Below are 11,669 nucleotides of genomic sequence, written 5' to 3' on the forward strand. Positions count from 1 at the left end.
CGCGGAGGGCGCCCCTGCCCCGCTCAAGAGGCCAGCCTCACCGCGCTTCCCCGCGATAGCGCTGACCCGCGCCGGGCCTGTGGAGTTCGCCGGCCCGGTCGGGCGGACTCCGGAGGACTGAGGTGAGGGACGGGGCGGGGCGGGGTGGGGTGGGGGGCTGTCTACACACACACACACACACACACACACACACACACACACAGACACGATGCGCCTCCACGGCTGGACCCGCCAAGGTGGAGACCTTCCAGCCCCCCTCCTCTCCTCACCTCGCCTCCTTCACCTACCCGCCCCCACCCCCAGCGCGCGGCCGCTGACTGCGCACGCGCGCTCACCCTTTGACCCCAGCCAGGGGCCGCCCTCCCGCACAACCCCTGTCAGCTGCGCCCCCGCCCTGTGGGTGGGCTGCCGCCTATTCCCCAGGGCCAGGGCTGGGGCACAGCGCATGGGGGAGGGGAGCGAGTGTAGGGGCGTCTCTCGGGATGTGTCCCATGGCTGGGGTGGGGCGGGGCGGGGTGGTTTGGGGGGCGCTGGAGAAATCAGTCCCCTCCATCTCCTACCTCTGGAAAACCCCCAAGCCCTTGGAGAACTGCCGGCACCGCTCCCGTGGCGGCCGGGACCCTGCTCTGTGTCCTCCTGTGGCCCAGTCCAAGGGGCCTGGGCCTGGCCCGGGGCTGGATTGGACCCCAACCACCCTCGGGTGTGGACTTGCTAAAAGCCGGCGATTAGATATTGGATTCGAGCTTCCTTGAGGTCATTTCACTAATGAATGCACCGAAAAGAGTTTCCTAATCCATCTGTGAGGGTGGCAACTGAAAGAGAATTTTAAAGCTGACAGAATAGGCGAGGAAAGGCATAGGAGATTTCCACACCCAGTAAGGAAGACTTTCCCGAAATGGAAGAAAGAAACGAGCAAACAGAGACACCGGTAGCCCGCCCGGATCAGAGTCTGCTCCTTAGAGAAAGCACCCTGACCAGGTTCACCCGTGGGTGGGTGGCGAGCCAGTGGCATTCAGAAGCGCGAGGCCCGCAGTCTGTGCAGAAGACACCTGCACTCGGGTGTGTGTGGCGGCAGGATTCCCGAGCAGCTCCAAATGGTAATCCAAAGAGAAGCCAGGGAGTTCCCAAGGCCCCAGGTGTCCTCAGCCCACGACTGGCTGCTGTGGGAATGCGAAGCCCGGCTCCTTGTCTCAGAGCGGGACAACCAGGAGGTGTGACGTACACCCCGGGGTTCCCAGGAGGATCAGGCTGAAGCTGGTACTTGGCCTGAAAATGTCCCCTCGCATGGGCACCCCCTTCCGCTTCCGGCTCCTCTACTCCCGGTGCCCCTCCATCCAGGGGCCAGACTTTAAGAAGTCACCCGCAGGAGAATCCTGGTCCCAAAGGAGCCTTCTGGGGGACCCGTGCTGAGAGAGGTTGTGGGCATGGCCCGCTGGGGCTCTGCCCGGCCCAGGGCTGGGAGATGCCACCTCCCAGCTCCGGGTCCCTGCAGGAAGCGTTGGCAAGCACAGGGCCAGTCCCCCAAAGGCCCAGGTGCAGGGAGCCCAGGCCAAGCAGCCTGTGGAAGAAGCCACATGCCGTGCCACCCCGGGAACACGACTGCAGGTCGCGGCCCCTCCCGCCTCCTCCCCGACATGGCGCAGGGCTCAGAGACACCTGAGACGCTGCTACCAAAGTCCAAAGGGCATCGGGTGCTCCTCCAAAGCCCCCGAGCAGACCGCGTTGTCCAGCCAGCCCCTGGGCCTCCCTGGGGTGCCCAGCACAAAAGTGCAGACGACCACCGGACTCGCAATATCAGTTTGAGGATGTTTCTGCCACTCTAAGGACCCGCAGGCCAGCTGGGCCTTCAGGCAGGACAGAGAGCCCCGGAATCCGACGAGGAGAGCTGCGTGGACGTCCCCATCAGGAGGCGGTCCCCACCTCCGAGGCTCTCCCCTTGCGGGGAGCGGCAGCCCCAGGGCCTCAGGGAAGACACCAGGCTGGGCCCCCGCGGCACAGCGGGGCACGTCCCCGTCCCCGGCAGGGGACTTAGCGATGCCTGCGCGCCAGACTGCTGCGGCCGCCCTGCTGCCGGGTTCCTGGAGGGCTTCCTGGAAGCAGCGTCCACACCAAGCCCCTGGAAGGCCCAGGCGACGGAGGAGCCGGTCAGGCAGGGGCCGAGGACGGTGACGGGCGGGGAGGAGCGTGTCAGGCAGGGGCCGAGGACGGTGACAGGCCGGGCGGGAAGGAGCCGGTCAGGCAGGGGCCCAGGACAGTGACGGGCCTGGCCGGGGAGGAGCGAGTCAGGCAGTGGCCCAGGTGGTGGGCCGGGCGGGGAGGAGCCTGTCAGGCAGGGGCAGAGGACGGTGACGGTGACGGTGACGGTGACGGGCCGGGGCGGGAAGGGGCCGGTCAGGCAGGGGCAGGGGCCGAGGACAGTGACGGGCCTGGCGGGGGAGGAGCGCGTCAGGCAGGGGCAGAGGAGACGGGCTGGGTAAGGGGTAGGGTGACAGTTAGGGCACAATTTACAATCGCAAAGATGTGGAAGCGACCCGAGTGCCCATCCATCCAGGAGTGCATTAATAACATGCGGCGCGTGGACACCACGGAGTGCCATTCGGCTATGAGGAGCAGTGGTGAGAGGGCGCCTCTCGTGTTCTCCTGGCCAGAGCTGGAACCCGTTCCAGTAGGCCAGGTATCCCAAGAACGGACACACGAGCACCACGTGCGCGCGCTCACCGGCAAATTGGTACGAACGGATGGACGCCTAAGTGGACAGCGAGGAATCACCTTCATCGGGTGGGTGTCGGGCGGGCGTGGGGAGGGGGTGGGCATACACATCCATTAGGGAGGGGGTGGGTGCGCACCGACTGGGGGATGGGCGCACTTGAAGCTCTGACCCGAGGGGGGAGGCGGGGAAAGAGCAATGCACCCGACCTGAACATTGGTACCCCCACAATACGCTGGGAGAAAATGAGAAATAAATAAGGAGACAGGGGGGATGGGGGCACGGGCAACACATGTCACCTCAATACTTGTACTCCCATCATCTGCTTGAAAAGAGAGAGAAAAGAAAATGCAATCATAGAGATAAGAGACACTTTCTAAGAAAATGAATCCGAAAAGAAAAGTAAAAGGAGGCCTGTCGAGCAGGTCTGGGTGTGACTCCGGATCCCCCAACCTCCAGTGCCACCACCAGAGATTCCTGCGTGTAGCCCATAGAACCCCAAAAGCAACGGGACGAGTTCTGGTCACATACTCGCTCAAAGTGACATCCTGGAATCCTTCCGGAACCCCCTCCCCTCTCAGACTCTCGAGGTTTCCTCCAGCGTGGCGGTTCCCACAGACCAGACCTTTGGTCTGAGACCTGACAGTCCAGATGGCACGCATGCTGCCCCGTGGCGGCGGTGTCCCGGCTTGGGACAAGAGGAGGCCCCACGGTGCGGGCTGGGGCGGCAGGCACCGCGGCGGGCGCTGAGGGTGGGGGTGATCCGCCGGACGGCCGCCCCGCCGCCGCGCTCCCAGCAAGGGGACAGAGCAACAGGCAAAAAAAAAAAAAAAAAAAAAAGCCTAGGGCACCCGGGATTCCCAGGCGGTCTCCCATCCAAGTACTAACCAGGCCCGACGCTGCTTAGCTTCTGAGAGCAGACGAGATGGGGCGCGTTCGGGGTGGTGTGGCCGTAGACCGCGGAGGGCGCCCCTGCCCCGCTCAAGAGGCCAGCCTCACCGCGCTTCCCCGCGATAGCGCTGACCCGCGCCGGGCCTGTGGAGTTCGCCGGCCCGGTCGGGCGGACTCCGGAGGACTGAGGTGAGGGACGGGGCGGGGCGGGGTGGGGTGGGGGGCTGTCTACACACACACACACACACACACACACACACACACACACAGACACGATGCGCCTCCACGGCTGGACCCGCCAAGGTGGAGACCTTCCAGCCCCTCTCCTCTCCTCTCCTCGCCTCCTTCACCTACCCGCCCCCACCCCCAGCGCGCGGCCGCTGACTGCGCACGCGCGCTCACCCTTTGACCCCAGCCAGGGGCCGCCCTCCCGCACAACCCCTGTCAGCTGCGCCCCCGCCCTGTGGGTGGGCTGCCGCCTATTCCCCAGGGCCAGGGCTGGGGCACAGCGCATGGGGGAGGGGAGCGAGTGTAGGGGCGTCTCTCGGGATGTGTCCCATGGCTGGGGTGGGGCGGGGCGGGGTGGTTTGGGGGGCGCTGAAGAAATCAGTCCCCTCCATCTCCTACCTCTGGAAAACCCCCAAGCCCTTGGAGAACTGCCGGCACCGCTCCCGTGGGGGCCGGGACCCTGCTCTGTGTCCTCCTGTGGCCCAGTCCAAGGGGCCTGGGCCTGGCCCGGGGCTGGATTGGACCCCAACCACCCTCGGGTGTGGACTTGCTAAAAGCCGGCGATTAGATATTGGATTCGAGCTTCCTTGAGGTCATTTCACTAATGAATGCACCGAAAAGAGTTTCCTAATCCATCTGTGAGGGTGGCAACTGAAAGAGAATTTTAAAGCTGACAGAATAGGCGAGGAAAGGCATAGGAGATTTCCACACCCAGTAAGGAAGACTTTCCCGAAATGGAAGAAAGAAACGAGCAAACAGAGACACCGGTAGCCCGCCCGGATCAGAGTCTGCTCCTTAGAGAAAGCACCCTGACCAGGTTCACCCGTGGGTGGGTGGCGAGCCAGTGGCATTCAGAAGCGCGAGGCCCGCAGTCTGTGCAGAAGACACCTGCACTCGGGTGTGTGTGGCGGCAGGATTCCCGAGCAGCTCCAAATGGTAATCCAAAGAGAAGCCAGGGAGTTCCCAAGGCCCCAGGTGTCCTCAGCCCACGACTGGCTGCTGTGGGAATGCGAAGCCCGGCTCCTTGTCTCAGAGCGGGACAACCAGGAGGTGTGACGTACACCCCGGGGTTCCCAGGAGGATCAGGCTGAAGCTGGTACTTGGCCTGAAAATGTCCCCTCGCATGGGCACCCCCTTCCGCTTCCGGCTCCTCTACTCCCGGTGCCCCTCCATCCAGGGGCCAGACTTTAAGAAGTCACCCGCAGGAGAATCCTGGTCCCAAAGGAGCCTTCTGGGGGACCCGTGCTGAGAGAGGTTGTGGGCATGGCCCGCTGGGGCTCTGCCCGGCCCAGGGCTGGGAGATGCCACCTCCCAGCTCCGGGTCCCTGCAGGAAGCGTTGGCAAGCACAGGGCCAGTCCCCCAAAGGCCCAGGTGCAGGGAGCCCAGGCCAAGCAGCCTGTGGAAGAAGCCACATGCCGTGCCACCCCGGGAACACGACTGCAGGTCGCGGCCCCTCCCGCCTCCTCCCCGACATGGCGCAGGGCTCAGAGACACCTGAGACGCTGCTACCAAAGTCCAAAGGGCATCGGGTGCTCCTCCAAAGCCCCCGAGCAGACCGCGTTGTCCAGCCAGCCCCTGGGCCTCCCTGGGGTGCCCAGCACAAAAGTGCAGACGACCACCGGACTCGCAATATCAGTTTGAGGATGTTTCTGCCACTCTAAGGACCCGCAGGCCAGCTGGGCCTTCAGGCAGGACAGAGAGCCCCGGAATCCGACGAGGAGAGCTGCGTGGACGTCCCCATCAGGAGGCGGTCCCCACCTCCGAGGCTCTCCCCTTGCGGGGAGCGGCAGCCCCAGGGCCTCAGGGAAGACACCAGGCTGGGCCCCCGCGGCACAGCGGGGCACGTCCCCGTCCCCGGCAGGGGACTTAGCGATGCCTGCGCGCCAGACTGCTGCGGCCGCCCTGCTGCCGGGTTCCTGGAGGGCTTCCTGGAAGCAGGGTCCACACCAAGCCCCTGGAAGGCCCAGGCGACGGAGGAGCCGGTCAGGCAGGGGCCGAGGACGGTGACGGGCGGGGAGGAGCGTGTCAGGCAGGGGCCGAGGACGGTGACAGGCCGGGCGGGAAGGAGCCGGTCAGGCAGGGGCCCAGGACAGTGACGGGCCTGGCCGGGGAGGAGCGAGTCAGGCAGTGGCCCAGGTGGTGGGCCGGGCGGGGAGGAGCCTGTCAGGCAGGGGCAGAGGACGGTGACGGTGACGGTGACGGTGACGGGCCGGGGCGGGATGGGGCCGGTCAGGCAGGGGCAGGGGCCGAGGACAGTGACGGGCCTGGCGGGGGAGGAGCGCGTCAGGCAGGGGCAGAGGAGACGGGCTGGGTAAGGGGTGGGGTGACAGTTAGGGCACAATTCACAATCGCAAAGATGTGGAAGCGACCCGAGTGCCCATCCATCCAGGAGTGCATTAATAACATGCGGCGCGTGGACACCACGGAGTGCCATTCGGCTATGAGGAGCAGCGGTGAGAGGGCGCCTCTCGTGTTCTCCTGGCCAGAGCTGGAACCCGTTCCAGTAGGCCAGGTATCCCAAGAACGGACACACGAGCACCACGTGCGCGCGCTCACCGGCAAATTGGTACGAACGGATGGACGCCTAAGTGGACAGCGAGGAATCACCTTCATCGGGTGGGTGTCGGGCGGGCGTGGGGAGGGGGTGGGCATACACATCCATTAGGGAGGGGGTGGGTGCGCACCGACTGGGGGATGGGCGCACTTGAAGCTCTGACCCGAGGGGGGAGGCGGGGAAAGAGCAATGCACCCGACCTGAACATTGGTACCCCCACAATACGCTGGGAGAAAATGAGAAATAAATAAGGAGACAGGGGGGAGGGGGGCACGGGCAACACATGTCACCTCAATACTTGTACTCCCATCATCTGCTTGAAAAGAGAGAGAAAAGAAAATGCAATCATAGAGATAAGAGACACTTTCTAAGAAAATGAATCCGAAAAGAAAAGTAAAAGGAGGCCTGTCGAGCAGGTCTGGGTGTGACTCCGGATCCCCCAACCTCCAGTGCCACCACCAGAGATTCCTGCGTGTAGCCCATAGAACCCCAAAAGCAACGGGACGAGTTCTGGTCACATACTCGCTCAAAGTGACATCCTGGAATCCTTCCGGAACCCCCTCCCCTCTCAGACTCTCGAGGTTTCCTCCAGCGTGGCGGTTCCCACAGACCAGACCTTTGGTCTGAGACCTGACAGTCCAGATGGCACGCATGCTGCCCCGTGGCGGCGGTGTCCCGGCTTGGGACAAGAGGAGGCCCCACGGTGCGGGCTGGGGCGGCAGGCACCGCGGCGGGCGCTGAGGGTGGGGGTGATCCGCCGGACGGCCGCCCCGCCGCCGCGCTCCCAGCAAGGGGACAGAGCAACAGGCAAAAAAAAAAAAAAAAAAAAAAAGCCTAGGGCACCCGGGATTCCCAGGCGGTCTCCCATCCAAGTACTAACCAGGCCCGACGCTGCTTAGCTTCTGAGAGCAGACGAGATGGGGCGCGTTCGGGGTGGTGTGGCCGTAGACCGCGGAGGGCGCCCCTGCCCCGCTCAAGAGGCCAGCCTCACCGCGCTTCCCCGCGATAGCGCTGACCCGCGCCGGGCCTGTGGAGTTCGCCGGCCCGGTCGGGCGGACTCCGGAGGACTGAGGTGAGGGACGGGGCGGGGCGGGGTGGGGTGGGGGGCTGTCTACACACACACACACACACACACACACACACACACACACAGACACGATGCGCCTCCACGGCTGGACCCGCCAAGGTGGAGACCTTCCAGCCCCCCTCCTCTCCTCACCTCGCCTCCTTCACCTACCCGCCCCCACCCCCAGCGCGCGGCCGCTGACTGCGCACGCGCGCTCACCCTTTGACCCCAGCCAGGGGCCGCCCTCCCGCACAACCCCTGTCAGCTGCGCCCCCGCCCTGTGGGTGGGCTGCCGCCTATTCCCCAGGGCCAGGGCTGGGGCACAGCGCATGGGGGAGGGGAGCGAGTGTAGGGGCGTCTCTCGGGATGTGTCCCATGGCTGGGGTGGGGCGGGGCGGGGTGGTTTGGGGGGCGCTGGAGAAATCAGTCCCCTCCATCTCCTACCTCTGGAAAACCCCCAAGCCCTTGGAGAACTGCCGGCACCGCTCCCGTGGCGGCCGGGACCCTGCTCTGTGTCCTCCTGTGGCCCAGTCCAAGGGGCCTGGGCCTGGCCCGGGGCTGGATTGGACCCCAACCACCCTCGGGTGTGGACTTGCTAAAAGCCGGCGATTAGATATTGGATTCGAGCTTCCTTGAGGTCATTTCACTAATGAATGCACCGAAAAGAGTTTCCTAATCCATCTGTGAGGGTGGCAACTGAAAGAGAATTTTAAAGCTGACAGAATAGGCGAGGAAAGGCATAGGAGATTTCCACACCCAGTAAGGAAGACTTTCCCGAAATGGAAGAAAGAAACGAGCAAACAGAGACACCGGTAGCCCGCCCGGATCAGAGTCTGCTCCTTAGAGAAAGCACCCTGACCAGGTTCACCCGTGGGTGGGTGGCGAGCCAGTGGCATTCAGAAGCGCGAGGCCCGCAGTCTGTGCAGAAGACACCTGCACTCGGGTGTGTGTGGCGGCAGGATTCCCGAGCAGCTCCAAATGGTAATCCAAAGAGAAGCCAGGGAGTTCCCAAGGCCCCAGGTGTCCTCAGCCCACGACTGGCTGCTGTGGGAATGCGAAGCCCGGCTCCTTGTCTCAGAGCGGGACAACCAGGAGGTGTGACGTACACCCCGGGGTTCCCAGGAGGATCAGGCTGAAGCTGGTACTTGGCCTGAAAATGTCCCCTCGCATGGGCACCCCCTTCCGCTTCCGGCTCCTCTACTCCCGGTGCCCCTCCATCCAGGGGCCAGACTTTAAGAAGTCACCCGCAGGAGAATCCTGGTCCCAAAGGAGCCTTCTGGGGGACCCGTGCTGAGAGAGGTTGTGGGCATGGCCCGCTGGGGCTCTGCCCGGCCCAGGGCTGGGAGATGCCACCTCCCAGCTCCGGGTCCCTGCAGGAAGCGTTGGCAAGCACAGGGCCAGTCCCCCAAAGGCCCAGGTGCAGGGAGCCCAGGCCAAGCAGCCTGTGGAAGAAGCCACATGCCGTGCCACCCCGGGAACACGACTGCAGGTCGCGGCCCCTCCCGCCTCCTCCCCGACATGGCGCAGGGCTCAGAGACACCTGAGACGCTGCTACCAAAGTCCAAAGGGCATCGGGTGCTCCTCCAAAGCCCCCGAGCAGACCGCGTTGTCCAGCCAGCCCCTGGGCCTCCCTGGGGTGCCCAGCACAAAAGTGCAGACGACCACCGGACTCGCAATATCAGTTTGAGGATGTTTCTGCCACTCTAAGGACCCGCAGGCCAGCTGGGCCTTCAGGCAGGACAGAGAGCCCCGGAATCCGACGAGGAGAGCTGCGTGGACGTCCCCATCAGGAGGCGGTCCCCACCTCCGAGGCTCTCCCCTTGCGGGGAGCGGCAGCCCCAGGGCCTCAGGGAAGACACCAGGCTGGGCCCCCGCGGCACAGCGGGGCACGTCCCCGTCCCCGGCAGGGGACTTAGCGATGCCTGCGCGCCAGACTGCTGCGGCCGCCCTGCTGCCGGGTTCCTGGAGGGCTTCCTGGAAGCAGGGTCCACACCAAGCCCCTGGAAGGCCCAGGCGACGGAGGAGCCGGTCAGGCAGGGGCCGAGGACGGTGACGGGCGGGGAGGAGCGTGTCAGGCAGGGGCCGAGGACGGTGACAGGCCGGGCGGGAAGGAGCCGGTCAGGCAGGGGCCCAGGACAGTGACGGGCCTGGCCGGGGAGGAGCGAGTCAGGCAGTGGCCCAGGTGGTGGGCCGGGCGGGGAGGAGCCTGTCAGGCAGGGGCAGAGGACGGTGACGGTGACGGTGACGGTGACGGTGACGGGCCGGGGCGGGATGGGGCCGGTCAGGCAGGGGCAGGGGCCGAGGACAGTGACGGGCCTGGCGGGGGAGGAGCGCGTCAGGCAGGGGCAGAGGAGACGGGCTGGGTAAGGGGTGGGGTGACAGTTAGGGCACAATTCACAATCGCAAAGATGTGGAAGCGACCCGAGTGCCCATCCATCCAGGAGTGCATTAATAACATGCGGCGCGTGGACACCACGGAGTGCCATTCGGCTATGAGGAGCAGCGGTGAGAGGGCGCCTCTCGTGTTCTCCTGGCCAGAGCTGGAACCCGTTCCAGTAGGCCAGGTATCCCAAGAACGGACACACGAGCACCACGTGCGCGCGCTCACCGGCAAATTGGTACGAACGGATGGACACCTAAGTGGACAGCGAGGAATCACCTTCATCGGGTGGGTGTCGGGCGGGCGTGGGGAGGGGGTGGGCATACACATCCATTAGGGAGGGGGTGGGTGCGCACCGACTGGGGGATGGGCGCACTTGAAGCTCTGACCCGAGGGGGGAGGCGGGGAAAGAGCAATGCACCCGACCTGAACATTGGTACCCCCACAATACGCTGGGAGAAAATGAGAAATAAATAAGGAGACAGGGGGGAGGGGGGCACGGGCAACACATGTCACCTCAATACTTGTACTCCCATCATCTGCTTGAAAAGAGAGAGAAAAGAAAATGCAATCATAGAGATAAGAGACACTTTCTAAGAAAATGAATCCGAAAAGAAAAGTAAAAGGAGGCCTGTCGAGCAGGTCTGGGTGTGACTCCGGATCCCCCAACCTCCAGTGCCACCACCAGAGATTCCTGCGTGTAGCCCATAGAACCCCAAAAGCAACGGGACGAGTTCTGGTCACATACTCGCTCAAAGTGACATCCTGGAATCCTTCCGGAACCCCCTCCCCTCTCAGACTCTCGAGGTTTCCTCCAGCGTGGCGGTTCCCACAGACCAGACCTTTGGTCTGAGACCTGACAGTCCAGATGGCACGCATGCTGCCCCGTGGCGGCGGTGTCCCGGCTTGGGACAAGAGGAGGCCCCACGGTGCGGGCTGGGGCGGCAGGCACCGCGGCGGGCGCTGAGGGTGGGGGTGATCCGCCGGACGGCCGCCCCGCCGCCGCGCTCCCAGCAAGGGGACAGAGCAACAGGCAAAAAAAAAAAAAAAAAAAAAAAGCCTAGGGCACCCGGGATTCCCAGGCGGTCTCCCATCCAAGTACTAACCAGGCCCGACGCTGCTTAGCTTCTGAGAGCAGACGAGATGGGGCGCGTTCGGGGTGGTGTGGCCGTAGACCGCGGAGGGCGCCCCTGCCCCGCTCAAGAGGCCAGCCTCACCGCGCTTCCCCGCGATAGCGCTGACCCGCGCCGGGCCTGTGGAGTTCGCCGGCCCGGTCGGGCGGACTCCGGAGGACTGAGGTGAGGGACGGGGCGGGGCGGGGTGGGGTGGGGGGCTGTCTACACACACACACACACACACACACACACACACACACACAGACACGATGCGCCTCCACGGCTGGACCCGCCAAGGTGGAGACCTTCCAGCCCCCCTCCTCTCCTCACCTCGCCTCCTTCACCTACCCGCCCCCACCCCCAGCGCGCGGCCGCTGACTGCGCACGCGCGCTCACCCTTTGACCCCAGCCAGGGGCCGCCCTCCCGCACAACCCCTGTCAGCTGCGCCCCCGCCCTGTGGGTGGGCTGCCGCCTATTCCCCAGGGCCAGGGCTGGGGCACAGCGCATGGGGGAGGGGAGCGAGTGTAGGGGCGTCTCTCGGGATGTGTCCCATGGCTGGGGTGGGGCGGGGCGGGGTGGTTTGGGGGGCGCTGGAGAAATCAGTCCCCTCCATCTCCTACCTCTGGAAAACCCCCAAGCCCTTGGAGAACTGCCGGCACCGCTCCCGTGGCGGCCGGGACCCTGCTCTGTGTCCTCCTGTGGCCCAGTCCAAGGGGCCTGGGCCTG

At 64.9% G+C, this 11,669-nt stretch overlaps 3 pseudogenes; all 3 read right to left on the minus strand.

Annotated features, from left to right (window-relative positions):
* Positions 1 to 3,546: 3,546 nt before the first annotated feature.
* LOC142862929 (uncharacterized) lies at positions 3,547 to 3,665 on the minus strand (annotated as a pseudogene).
* A 3,547-nt stretch (positions 3,666 to 7,212) lies between these two features.
* LOC142862930 (uncharacterized) lies at positions 7,213 to 7,331 on the minus strand (annotated as a pseudogene).
* Positions 7,332 to 10,884: 3,553 nt separating this feature from the next.
* LOC142862931 (uncharacterized) lies at positions 10,885 to 11,003 on the minus strand (annotated as a pseudogene).
* Positions 11,004 to 11,669: the final 666 nt, after the last annotated feature.

Source organism: Microcebus murinus, chromosome 20 (genome assembly GCF_040939455.1).
Source record: "Microcebus murinus isolate Inina chromosome 20, M.murinus_Inina_mat1.0, whole genome shotgun sequence".
Lineage (NCBI taxonomy): Eukaryota > Metazoa > Chordata > Mammalia > Primates > Cheirogaleidae > Microcebus > Microcebus murinus.